Genomic DNA, 13,474 nt, shown 5'->3' on the forward strand with positions numbered 1-13,474 from the left:
TTTATTTGATTAACTTACTTAAATTTGAATTGTATTTTAAGAATATAGATTAAAGCACATAAACAAGCAAACCACTGTAATGTAATAGTAATAATTTATTTACTTGTATTGAGCAAATCCCATTAAAATATGTTCAAATGACGCACAATTGATTTAAAATTTAACAATAAAATACTTGAAAAGTAATGTACATATAAAATGGATCAATAAATTAATGTAAATCAGAGCCAATGCTGGACTTAGAATTGTATGCATTATGCGCTAAAGAAGTAAGCAAAGGTACTTACATAACACTACAGTGGAACAATGACATTGAAAAAAATAACAACAGTCCAAAAACAACATAGATTTGAAACATAAATACAGTACAAAAGTAAAGAAATACATCAATCAATTTATGACAGACCATCAGCCGAGGAGTCATGGAAACGATTGCGTAAGTAATGTTTTGATCAGATGAATATTCTGGGCTAATAATCATTCACATTTTTTAATAAACAACTATTATCCATTCCTTTATTATGCATTTAGGATAACGTCTGGGTGCATCCGATTTTTTTGTCAAATGACAATTCAGCTACTTTCCATTCCAGTACTAAAAATGCCATGTCAATGATGCATTTGCTTACGCAAATATTATTTTAATAAAAAAAATTGTCATCGTCAGTACAAATTTCCGGATAGTTAAATTGCACAGGTAATCAAATGAGTAAATATTATTGACTAATGCAGGTGTACATTTCTAAATGCTTTCAACAAAATACAGAAATAATCATGATTGTATTTGAAAAAGACATCTTCAATTCAGTGGCGGGTTTAGGATTATTTAATTATAAGGAAAGGTTCAAGATTTGCTGAACTTTAACATAATCTTCTATCTTTTGTATAGCAATTTGAAGGGTTTAGGGTGACCAAGCCGGTTAGGCCTCCTTGGATCTGCATATGCTATCATTTATCACTTCAGTGGTAGATTATTTAATTAGGAGGAGGGAGGTGGTGTTCTAAAGATCTAAAATGAGATTGCTGAACTTAACTTAATTTCCTACCTGTTGCAATAAAATTTGAAGGGTTTAGGGTGCCCAGGCCAGCTAGGCCCCCTTGGATCTGCATATGGTATCATTTATAAATTTAGTGGTAAATTTAGGATTATTAAAATGAGGTTTCTGAAAGTTTATAAAAAATAGCACAGATTTTGAATACATAATTTATTTCAATTTGTTTGTTAGTGATGTCACAAATTTCAAAAATGTATTTTTAAAAGAATTCAGTTTATTATTTTCAAATATCATTAGCACAATACAGAGACCAAGAATATAGGTTAATCTCAAGATACACTTTGTTTATGAAATTGCGCGGTATAAAGTTGATAGAAAAAAATAGTACAGATTTGGTTCAGCAATAAATTTTCAAAAATAATTTATTTTTTTATTTTTTGAATATCATTATAGCATACAGAGACTAAGAATATGGGTTAATTAGTATCTCAAGATATATACACACTCGGTTGAATTTAAAAATACCAAGCCACTAGTTATGACAATCTTATGTGAACTCTCAGTAGAACTCAGCCAGACCAATGTGAAGTTTCCGTGTATGTGAAAGCAAGCGGCAATCTTCAAATGTTTCAACTACAATTAAAACGGTTAACGTTTGTCTGTTTTGTATTTATTTATTACTGATGTGTGACTATTTGTACATTAATGTTCGCTCATAGACCATTTGTTGTTTGATTGATAAATTGCTAAGCTTTTTCTCTTCAAATGTCTTGACTATACTCATTGCAAGAAGATGAAACTACTTTAAGTCATGATTAAAAATGTCAGGCATTTAAAAAAATGATTACAAATTGTGAAATTAGATTATCGAGTTATTTAACTTAAACTCATCACATTAGATAGTATAACTATAAAAATTTACTCATTTCAAAAGTTCAACCAAATTAATGTGTTCTTAAATTGTCAGAGTGTTCTCATTAAAAAAAATTGTGAAATGATGTTTATAAAAATGTTTTTAAAATCGATGCACACTGTATAATAAATTAATTTTGTCACATTCATCAAGAATTTATTTGCAAGATAATGATTTTTTTTTTCTATTATGATTTGAGAATGGTTTTTTGATGATTCCCTTGTGATTAATAGTAATTACTATTTATTGGTTTTAGTGCAGATGAAGGCAATACAATTTTTTATCTGTGCAAAATTGTAATGTCATATTGCTCCAAATAATCACGTTATGTCATTCGTGCCCACCATCCTACTCCATTGCAGTGGCGTAACGACTATGAGTGTTCACTGGCTAAACCCAGGGGCCTCAGAGCTTGTGGAGGCCCCCTGAGCAGTGCCAAGAGGAAAAAAACAGGCATTGAAATATGTCGAAAAAGCTCAAAACTCCCAAGGCCTCCAGCGTTGGAGAGCCCCTTAGGGTTCCTAAACAAGGGGGGCTCAGGCATCTACCTTTATGCCACTGCTCCATTGAGTTTGAGTTTACAAGATTTCATGGTTTCACCAAATAAATATAAACATTCGAAATTCATCAATGGAAAATCTTCAATTGATTCAAAGTTGTTCCTCCTTCATACAGGTCATGATATGCATTTGTGGCAATTTAATCAAATTTGACTTGACCTCGCAGCTAGGCCCAACTAAAAAAATCAGATAGGGCATAAGTAAGACCACAAGGACTGGTTAAGCACGTGGCGTGACTGGTTTACCGAAAATGAAAAAGAAGGCCTAGCTAGCGAATATTCTAGGCCTATAATTAACTTTGTCTGCACAAGTTGTGACTTTTAGATATTTAAATTCAAAGAAGTAAACTATGTTTAAGCCTCCCCATGTCTCCTTATAAAAACTGAACTTGACCTTACTTACCTTTTTTAGCTTTCTTTGTAGGGTTAAAAATAATTATCCACGGTATGATAGTTTGGTGACGTGCTAGGCCGATATTGTCTGCTCGCCAAATACAGTGACCTGATTGGTCAGAAGTGTCGGTGTGATAAGTCATTACGGTTTTGAGCATGCGCAGATGTCTGATATTGAAATCCCTTTTACACACCATGATGGAAACGCAACAGCCGACGCGCGCGTTCAAATCCTGATAATATTTATACGCATGCGTCAATATTGTATTTTTTAGATCTGTGGATACTATTAATAATAGGCCTATAACCACCAAGTTTGGAAAGGTGTTTTTGCCATGTAACGGTAGAATTATATATGTAACGGACTCTACAGATAGTCTGGACATAAGTAAGACATGATGACCATCCATTCTGTAGAGTTTTAACATGTTAAAGGTACAGTCATTCTAACACGGTGCTTGCAAATTATAAACGTATACATTTTTCATACATACATTATAACTATTGTGAGTGTTTGAACAATTAATGTTGATTTGTGGGGGATTAGACGGTATCAATTGGCTTCCGTTCAAAACCATTAATTATAAACATTTCATACATACCCGACGTCATTTCAATCAATTAGTAGGCCTTAATGTAATGTTAATTCAACATGAGGCTTTCTTATACTTAAATCGAATATAGGCATCCATCACCGCGCGCGCGTCTGTTTACTTCTTTTACCGGCATGTGTTGATGAATGAATCGACAACGACTCATTCGTACCTATTATGCCGAATGTTAATACTATGAGCCGTTAGGACGCGGGTTGTTTTACGATTTGTTTTATTTTTTAACAAAGGTGTACTTTTGCACTTTGTAATAACCGTAATACTTTGTGCAGTGGTAATGTTAGGTTTTTGAACTTAGCAGAAAAGTCATGCACTCTGTGACATTTCAAACATTTTCTCATTCGTTTTAAAGTAGATAATACGTACGTGTAGGTATGGCCTTCATATAGTATAGTCATTGTTGTTTAAGGGGGACACCTTCAGGACCGACCCAGTAAAGCGTCTCCTTAATAAGGGTGTCCCCATAGTAAGGGTGTCCCCATAGTAAGGGTGTCCCTTGTGTTCGCCTCACGCGGGGAAACGTCCTCTTAACAAAGGTTTTGCTGATAGTTACCGAAATATGTTATATTTAAAACTAATCTATAAGGTAATAGCTATACCTGGATTTATATTGTTTAATGTATTCTATCCATTTAGTGTAATTTTGTGGAGCTTTTTGACTAAAAAAAAGCTCCGACAATAAGCTGTATCATAATAGCGATCTTGTTCATTTCGATTTCCAAAAATATTATAATATTTTCGGAAATCGAAATGTATATTTATGAACCATGTAATGCAATCGTCGTAAGAGTTTTAATATAAAACCTTTTTGTTTCAATTCACCGTATTCTTGTAGATGGTGTATTAATACATGTGTGGGTTGTTGAAGATTAGTGGTAACGTTTATATTCTGAATCTCTTGGATTTAATTTTCCTCCCGGCTAAAAATAAATTTTTACAAATTACGTGCGGTTATATTATACGAAGCTGTTATAACGTAAACACTCGGCAAAGGCATATTACTTGTCGGAGGATGATAATAAAACACAGAAATACATTATAAGGTAACTCTGTGTCAATAGCTATATCAAAAATGAGAATTATCGGCGTTTCGTCTTTGATCCTCTTGTGCTACCGTATAGTTAGCCGTATTATTATGTGGGTGTGACTAGCTTATGAGTTAATCAAATAAGTCCTCTTGTTTTAAATTATTCGTCCTAGAAAATTAGAAAGCAGATAAAGGTAAATATTTCTGTTGCTTCAAGACAAAATAAATCTTATACAGTATTGTCAAACACTTCTTTCAACACACAAATTCAGAAAGTTATTTCTGGAATAAAAAAAAGAAGAAATAGTCTGAAGGGAACAAAATCGGTTCCTCGTCTCTGAGCACTTTATTTACTACAGCTTTTAGTATGTTAGAAAGTGTATAGAAAGATTTTTAGAATTAAGGATAAATGCAATTGAAGGTAATATAACATTTTTAAGAATGTTTGCAAGAATTAAAAATTATAGGCCCAACTGAGAAAATGAATATAATGAGAAAATAGCAAGAGTAATTAGACACTGGTTGGTATTATAATAACCATATTTTATTTATTATTTTATGAAAATATGTATATGAAGGGTCGAATAAATGTGGGACACACCCATTAAAGCGAAAAAATAACTTTACAAATTTTAATATTAAAATACTGATGCTGATTTTTATTGTAGGTTTATTGGATTTGTGGAAGTTGCTATTGTTAATTTTCTAGTGCAATTTGTTCTCTTTTTGTTTTGTATGCTTTGTATGGATGTAAATAGGTATCTGGTAGACTGGCAACAATCTTCCCACATAGAGTCTAGTGACAGCCACAGAATCGGGTGCTATCTGAGTGAATCGAAATCTTTATGAACGAATCGAAATCTTTATGGACGAAATAAAGGAAACGAATGAATGAATGACTGAATGAATGAATAACACTGTGATTTTGTTTACAACAAATATTCTAAAATGTTGTTTGGTCATTGTATCTAAAAAATACCTTAAAATCTGACTTAAGTGACACCCCACTTATTGGAATAATTTAGCCAATAAAAATATTCATTCCAACCAATTTACGTAATACATCATTGCCTTTTTCCAGAAACTAATCAAAGAACACAGGCATTGTTATGGAAAATTTATTCTGAAAATGTATTTCAATATCTACCTGAAACCAGACAGCGTGTTTCCCCGTGGTACAATTATCAACTAATTACTGGAAACCTCAGTCTTACAACAATAAGATAAGTGCTATGTGACCAATTTACGTGTGACGTTATAATGACGTAATACCGCTGTTTTAAAACAACAGCTTTGTATTTTAGGTGTTTTTTATAGCTAATGAGCGGTGGGTTTTTAGTTCAGTTCTTCAAAACAATGATCGATATTTATTTATACTTTATGGTATATACAAAATGGCGTTAGCGCTCACGTTTCTCCTTGTGGTAGGCCTAATTGTTGTTTACATCTTTTCAAAAGCTTCCTCCATCGGTGGCGTAACACAGACTCAGGCCTGGCCCTCAAAAGCTGGAGGCCTCGGACGTTTTTAGCCTTTTCGACATATTTCAATGTCTGTTCTTTCCTCTGGGCACTGCTCAGAGCCCCTCACCCCCTCCCCCATTCATAAGCTCCGGGGGCCCCTGGGTTTAGCAAGTTAGCGCTCATAGCCGTGCCACTGTATTCCATCTAGTTAGTGTAACCTTGCATTTTAACTTTTCCCTTATCACCTCCCTTCCACATACCATATAACGTTACATTCAACAATTAAATTCAGTCTATTGGACAATAATAGTTCGAAATAATAATAAGTATTTTGCGCTGCTGTGGATTCGAAAACCAATCAAAAATATACAGTATATGACTTTAGCTGTCATCCGGGCTGTCATCCCGATTTCAATTAAATTGATATTATAAACCAGTATAATGAGGGTAGCATTATTTGTAGTCGGGTGAACGGACGATCACCCACGACAAACGTTTCTCTGATTGCAATTACATTCAGGTATCTATAAATCAAATAGCTTTAATTTGCCTTATAATTCAGGGGGATTGTGGAGACAGACTCTGGTGCGTTCACATTACCGTCTCTCCACCAATGATGTGCGTGGTGGTACGCTCGCAATGTGCACGATAGCTTGACATGACTTCTAATTCAGGGGGATTGTACAGACAGACTCTGGTGCGTTCACATTACCGTCTCTCCACCAATGATGTGCGTGGTGGTACGCTCGCGCTGTGCACGATAGCTTGACATGACTTCTAATTCAGGGGGATTGTACAGACAGACTCTGGTGCGTTCACATTACCGTCTCTCCACCAATGATGTGCGTGGTGGTACGCTCGCGCTGTGCACGATAGCTTGACATGACTTCTAATTCAGGGGGATTGTACAGACAGACTCTGGTGCGTTCACATTACCGTCTCTCCATCAATGGTGTGCGTGGTGGTACGCTCGCGATGTGCACGATAGCTTGACATGACTTCTAATTCAGGGGGATTGTACAGACAGACTCTGGTGCGTTCACATTACCGTCTCTCCACCAATGATGTGCGTGGTGGTACTCTCGCGATGTGCACGATATCTTGACATGACTTCTAATTCAGAGGATTGTAGATACTCTGGTGCGTTCACATTACCGTCTCTCCACCAATGATGTGCACGATAGCTTGACTTGACTTATAATTCAGGGGATTGTACAGACAGACTCTGGTGCGTTCACATGTCTCTTCAGTGGTCACGTGGTGGTACGCTCGAGATGTGCACGATAGCTAATAAAGCTGCATTCACACTTCATCAATTCACACGGAAGACGACTCCGTTTTCTTAATAATATAGAAAATTAACAAAACAAGTGTGAATGTTGTTTTAGTGTCTTTTAAAGTGTAATATCTATACAATTAATCAGAGTAGAATTTATAATTGTTTGAGTTCGAGTGAGATAGAATTTCTATCCACTCAAACCACGGTCATAATATCCTATCGGCACACAAGCAACTCCTCGGATATTGGTATGGTGGTATAAGAACATTGTCTGTCCAGTGCTCGTGTGAACTTAAAAAGAACAAAGTGCATCTTTCGGAGAGAGTGGGGTATAACCTTGTCTATTTTCAGCCCTTATTATTCTGCATCGGGCTAACCAATATCAGTCGATTCACTCAGATAGCACCCGATTCTGTGGCTGTCACTAGACTCTCTGTGGGAAGACTGTTGCCAGTCTACCAGATACCTATCTAACTGTACTTTTAATACACGATATCTCTGTCATTAGGTTCCTATCTGGAGACAGATATTAACAGGAACCACGGCCCTGTCCAATTGGACGAATATGAACTTGCTACCCAAATCGACTGTTTCCCTCACAAAAATACACTTTTGAAGTGTTTGTATGAAACTCTTGGTATGAATGCGTTAGTAATGTGCATTTAACTTTCATTAAACTAATCCACACCGTACCATTTTATACATTACAAACGTGTTGTTGTGTTAAATAATGACATCTCACATTAAATACATGCTTTTAACGGCTTCTTAACACATTATGATTATGTCTTACGCATTTTGATTATTTCACCGAAGTTCATTGTCGAAGAGAAGCACCCTTTGACGCTTCATCTATCAAAATGAAAGTAAGTTCAAATTGGTCGGTTATTTTGTTCATGATCATCCATTGCCAACGTTTTCAATAGTCAGTTTGTTTCTCAGTACTTTTAAATCTTGTGCCTAAATATGGTAGTGATATGCCCAAATATGGTAGTGATATGACATCATCATGTCTATATATGTCATTTTTTGTCACATTAAGTTTGGTAATGTAGACAGAGCTTAAGTTATTGTCTATATTTTGCTGCATCTCTTTGTTTCTCTTTATCCATTGATTCATACTTTTATATTATTATTAGAGGCCTTTCATTTTCACGGACACCATTAGTCTTAAAGTCATTCTGCCCATACTCGTAGGCCTATGTTTCTTAGCGTACACAGAAGATGACTTCCCTCAACAGCTGCGTAAGTCGCTAATACTATATAAATACAAATCTTGAACATTTCGATCTCATTCGTATCTATTATATTGTATTGATTGTTTTCCTTAAGCTCTGTACACTACCGTATCAAACTAGTTTGACAAAAAAGTGTGATGTGCTCAAATATGGTAGTGATATCGTGTCCATATATGGGCAAACATTTTTTTGTCACATAAAGTTTGATAGTGTAGACCATGGAGTTATAAAATTTACCTCCATGGTGTAGACAGAGCGTAAGTACTGTATCCAATATCCATATCTTTATTCTCAGATTTAGTTTAGTCAATCTTGTGAACTTTTTGATTGGCAGATTAAAATCTATTTTCTCGTTCAATAATAATTCAGAATTCTCGTCATTCTACTTTCAATTATGCCGATAAAACGCACATCACGTAACGTTCAAATCTGTAATTATATTTATCGTTTGTTTTCATGAAATGTGTAATTTTGAAATGCATAGGCCTATTTATTGATTTGAACTTTTGAAATGAATCACAAGTCAAATCTCAATAGGAGGTACGGTAGCTTTTCACGACGACTAAAGCTCTGTCTACACTATCAAACTAGTTTGCCAAAAAATGTGCCCAAATATGGTAGTGATATGACGTCATTGAGTCCATAGTGTAGACACAGCTTTATTAAAACAGAATTAGTTTGTGCGCATGCGAAGACATTCGTACGCGCTTCGACACAGTTTCGTCGATTACAGAAACGACACAATATGCATATTAAGCTCTGTCTATCTAGACTATATCACACTTATGTGACAAAAATGTGTTGTGCCCATATATGGACTCAATGATGTCATATCACTACCATATTTGGGCATATCACTACCATATTTGGGCACATACTGAATTGTAGTTGGTGTGACAATTCGAGTATTTCAAATAAACTGATTAATTTTCCCGGTCAACAACCACCTTCATTTACATGCGTACTACACCAGAATGACGTCACCATATAACTCATTTTTACACCAATGTTCAATATTTATCAATTTATATCTATTAAGGTGTTTTAATACGATTAACTTATCTTAACCGAATTACAGTATCTTAGCATAATTTACACTATAAAATCAAAACGATCTATCTTTTTATTTTAAAATTACACTTTCCGTTGGTCATTGCGGCTTATGGTAATTTACTACCCTCTCGTCTAGTTTCTAGCCCATCTCTCCCCAACCCATCCCTCTCTCTATCTTCGTCTAATCTAATTTATAACTTGTCATAAAGGTAACTCTATGCATGATGAATGATATTAGGAAATAGTATCGAGCTCTATCAGAGACAATACATTATGCAGGACATTCTCCAAATGTTCTGTTGAAGTGAAATGTCAGTTATTTAAAATAACACATTGCGTTAACGTACTATATGACTCTATGTGAAGGATACTGTCAACTCATTTAGAGTTTGCTTTAATAACGGGTTACGCTTCTGAAATTGCCTAGATATATTTTTTTATTTATTTTATTTTATTCAATCGAAACCAACAGCAATAATTACCGCAACTTACAGGTTTGATACAAACAAAGCCAGGACTGTTTAAAGCACCTTGATTGGTCCTAACATTGATCAAGGGCTCTCTCTCTCTCTCTCGTCCAGTGCCCACCTTGACCAGAGGTCTGAGGCAGATACTAGATGCAGGGGCTGCCATAAGAGTCAGCAGTGCTGATTTCAAATGCCTAACGGGACCCCAGCTCCGTATACAGCACCCGCTATTCCCAGATGGTCTCCCATCCAAGCTCTAACCAGGCCCAACGTCGCTTAACTTCGGTGATCTCTGACGAGAACCGGTGTTTCAACGTGGTAAAGCCGTATCTATATAATAGCGCAAGCATGATGTTTGTAACGAATAACGTTCCCTCTTTCTATGAATATTGGAGGAACTCATACATAGTTTTAAGAACAGAATTCATGACAGTTGTAATAGTCTCATTCAAACCATAGTTAACGTACTTCCACAATCCAACCTACATTAGCGATTGGTGCAAATTGGTATTTTAGGATATTTTAGGTTGGTTTTGTGGAACTTGCTTAGGTCTATATTGTTAATTTTCTGGTAAAATTGTTTCTCTGCTTGTTTTTTTTATGATTTGTATATGGATGTACTATCCGAGATAAAGAAATGAATGAATAATTAATAGCTTGTCATAAAGGTAGAAATGTATAACCGACGTAAACCGCATGGGTTCGGTTTATAAAATAATGAATCACACTAACCGCTGAATAAAGGAGGATTTTACAACGGAAATAAATAAAATGATATTTGTTGAAAGACGTTACAATTACTGAGTGTCGCTAATTGTATTCTTTGTTGGTGAATTGATGATAATGATAGTTGAAGATTTTAATATTAATTGATTTGAGTTAGGCTTTTAATAACAATAATGTCTTTTGTATAGCGCTTAACCAAAATAAATTTTCTCTAAAGCGCTACGACCACAAGGCTCGAAACAAGGTGGAAATTACGTCATTTTATGCTATACGAAAGAGATGGGTTTTCAGCAACTGTTTGATGATGGCAATATAATTGGCATAGATGAATAATATAGATTGATAGATAGTTATTTGGAGAAGAAGTTCTGTGGCAACGTCTGACCGACAATTTTTTGACACTTTTAACAGCATTATTTTTTAATAAATGCGTCTATATTATTACAGTAGGCCTTATCAATGATTCTACAGTATTAATAAAGTATTTGGTCATGATATGAGTGTATTTATTTGACACGCAAAAATAATACAATACATAGTATTCGTTAATTTATTTAATAATTAATATAATGTACTTCTATCAACTTGGGTTATAACATACGAAAGACAAACCCCATAAATATAATAGCAATTTACATCATTTATATACTGTATAATAAATATCTTTATTTTTGTTATTTTATGGATCATTTTACATATATAGTTATATTACATCAATTATTATATACATATTACTACATTAATGTGAAAACGGACTAGGATTTATATACACCTTTTGAAATAAATTAAATAATTCGGAGATTCAATCGTCGGAGTGGTGAGGAAGAGGTCATGTCATTAAGCCTATTTTCCACTAGGCGAATTTGTTTGTGCGAATCGAAAGCGCCAGCTTATGCACATGCGTAGTTATGTTTCCATCTTCCAAATAATTCTCTACGCATGCGTATAAGCTGACGGTTTCGATTCGCGCGAAAAAATTCGCCTAGTGGAAAATCGGCTTTAATGTGTCAAGCATCGTCTCAGCGTTACGTCACGTCATAATGTCATTTTCGGTCATCTCGGATGTTACGTCATCAGCTTGATAATGAACGGGAGAAGAGTCCAATATGGCCTAATAATTGTCATTTTTAGTTACAGTAGGGCTAGGCCTATACCTACAGTCTTGGGAACATTTGGTCTTCGAAAAAAGTTTAAATAGGCCGAACAAAATATACATTATGCCTCCGCTTGACGTTACCGCTCGCCTGTGTAAATTGGCCTTAAGTCATAAAGCAGACAGTGTTAAATTACAGCGAACTATATTTTAACAACTTTCAACCAATGAGAGAGAAAGTATATAAGCCTACACAAGTGTAAGTGTGTGATTAACGCACACACAACTATCCATCTATCTATACGTAAAAGAGAATAATATTAACTTAACACAACAACGAACATTCTTTATAAAAGGTTGTAAATACTGTGTGGAAAGGGTACGATTATGTATTAATAGTATATATACTATGTGGGAAATATAGGTACAATATGTATTAATAACAGTAGTTCCGTCTTTATGTATTGATGACTCTTTCTGGAATTATCATATTGATTGTTTAATAATTACGAAGCTTTAAGTAGCACGAACTACGTATATAATTATACATTTGGATGAGCTCCGTTTATAGGTGGGATTTGTTTTGAATTATTTTTACAAGCTGAAAGGGAAAACGCAAGCCCACTTGGACGTTTTGTCGACGGTATATAAACAGCAGCGTTATCATTGGCGACTTGGATATGATTTTAGTTTTGAAAAAAATATGCTACAGCATGTTTTATTTACATTTACGGATGTTATAAATCAAAGGCGCCATATATATATATTATGTCATTATATCAATATTATACTACAGTATTCTTTTCTATAAGTAACACATGTGCTTAATCCACGTGTCTTAGACTATAGAGAAGCAATATTATGAATGCTTAGACCAAGAATAGATTCCAATGCATTAAACGCGTATGCTACATTGTTATTCAGGCGACGAAGGAGCTAAGTTTATAGTCATTCAATTTAATTAAGCTTAGAGAAGATATTGTTATTTAGCTTTCAACAATCTTTTCAGTGTGTGATACTATTGACGTAAATAAGTTTACACATTTTCCAGCTTTTCAGAATTCGTACTTATGTAAGAATTTACTACTAGTTGCACGTTTATTTATGCTCAAATGTATTTGAGAAATGCCATGAAAACTTGAATGGTAACTCCTTTGGTAGTAGGTTTTATACTCTTAAACAGAACCAGAAACCAATGTACGAATGCAATTTATTTTTAAAACAGGATGTAGCAAAAACATGACAGGAGTTTCATGAAATCGCACGAGGATCGACTGGACATTGAGAGCCAGCCCAATTATGTCCAGCTTCAGTGGAGTGGATTTGTATAACGAACGTTGGCTGTACCATGACCTATACATTTATAGGTCCCTGGCTATATTACAGTATAATTATACAGAGAATAACTTTTGAAGATAACAGCTATACGATCACACATTTTCACCGGTAGTTGATTGATTAAAGTCCTTTGATTCTTTTTCAATCGATTAAAATGTTTCTCATATCTGCTGTCCAATAACTTTTCTTTCTCTTTCAATAACTACTGTATATAACTTTACATTTTTATACTGTACAATCATATTTAGGTATGTTAGTATGTACTACAATATACTTTATAAAGTTGTTTTGTTTGTCATTCTGGAATTCGCTTTTCCGATC

At 34.6% G+C, this 13,474-nt stretch overlaps 1 pseudogene; it reads right to left on the bottom strand.

The window, feature by feature from the left end:
- Positions 1-10,208: 10,208 nt before the first annotated feature.
- LOC144836344 (5S ribosomal RNA) lies at positions 10,209-10,328 on the bottom strand (annotated as a pseudogene).
- Between the last annotated feature and the right edge of the window lie 3,146 nt (positions 10,329-13,474).

The sequence above is a fragment of the Antedon bifida genome, chromosome 2 (assembly GCF_963402885.1).
Source record: "Antedon bifida chromosome 2, ecAntBifi1.1, whole genome shotgun sequence".
NCBI lineage: Eukaryota > Metazoa > Echinodermata > Crinoidea > Comatulida > Antedonidae > Antedon > Antedon bifida.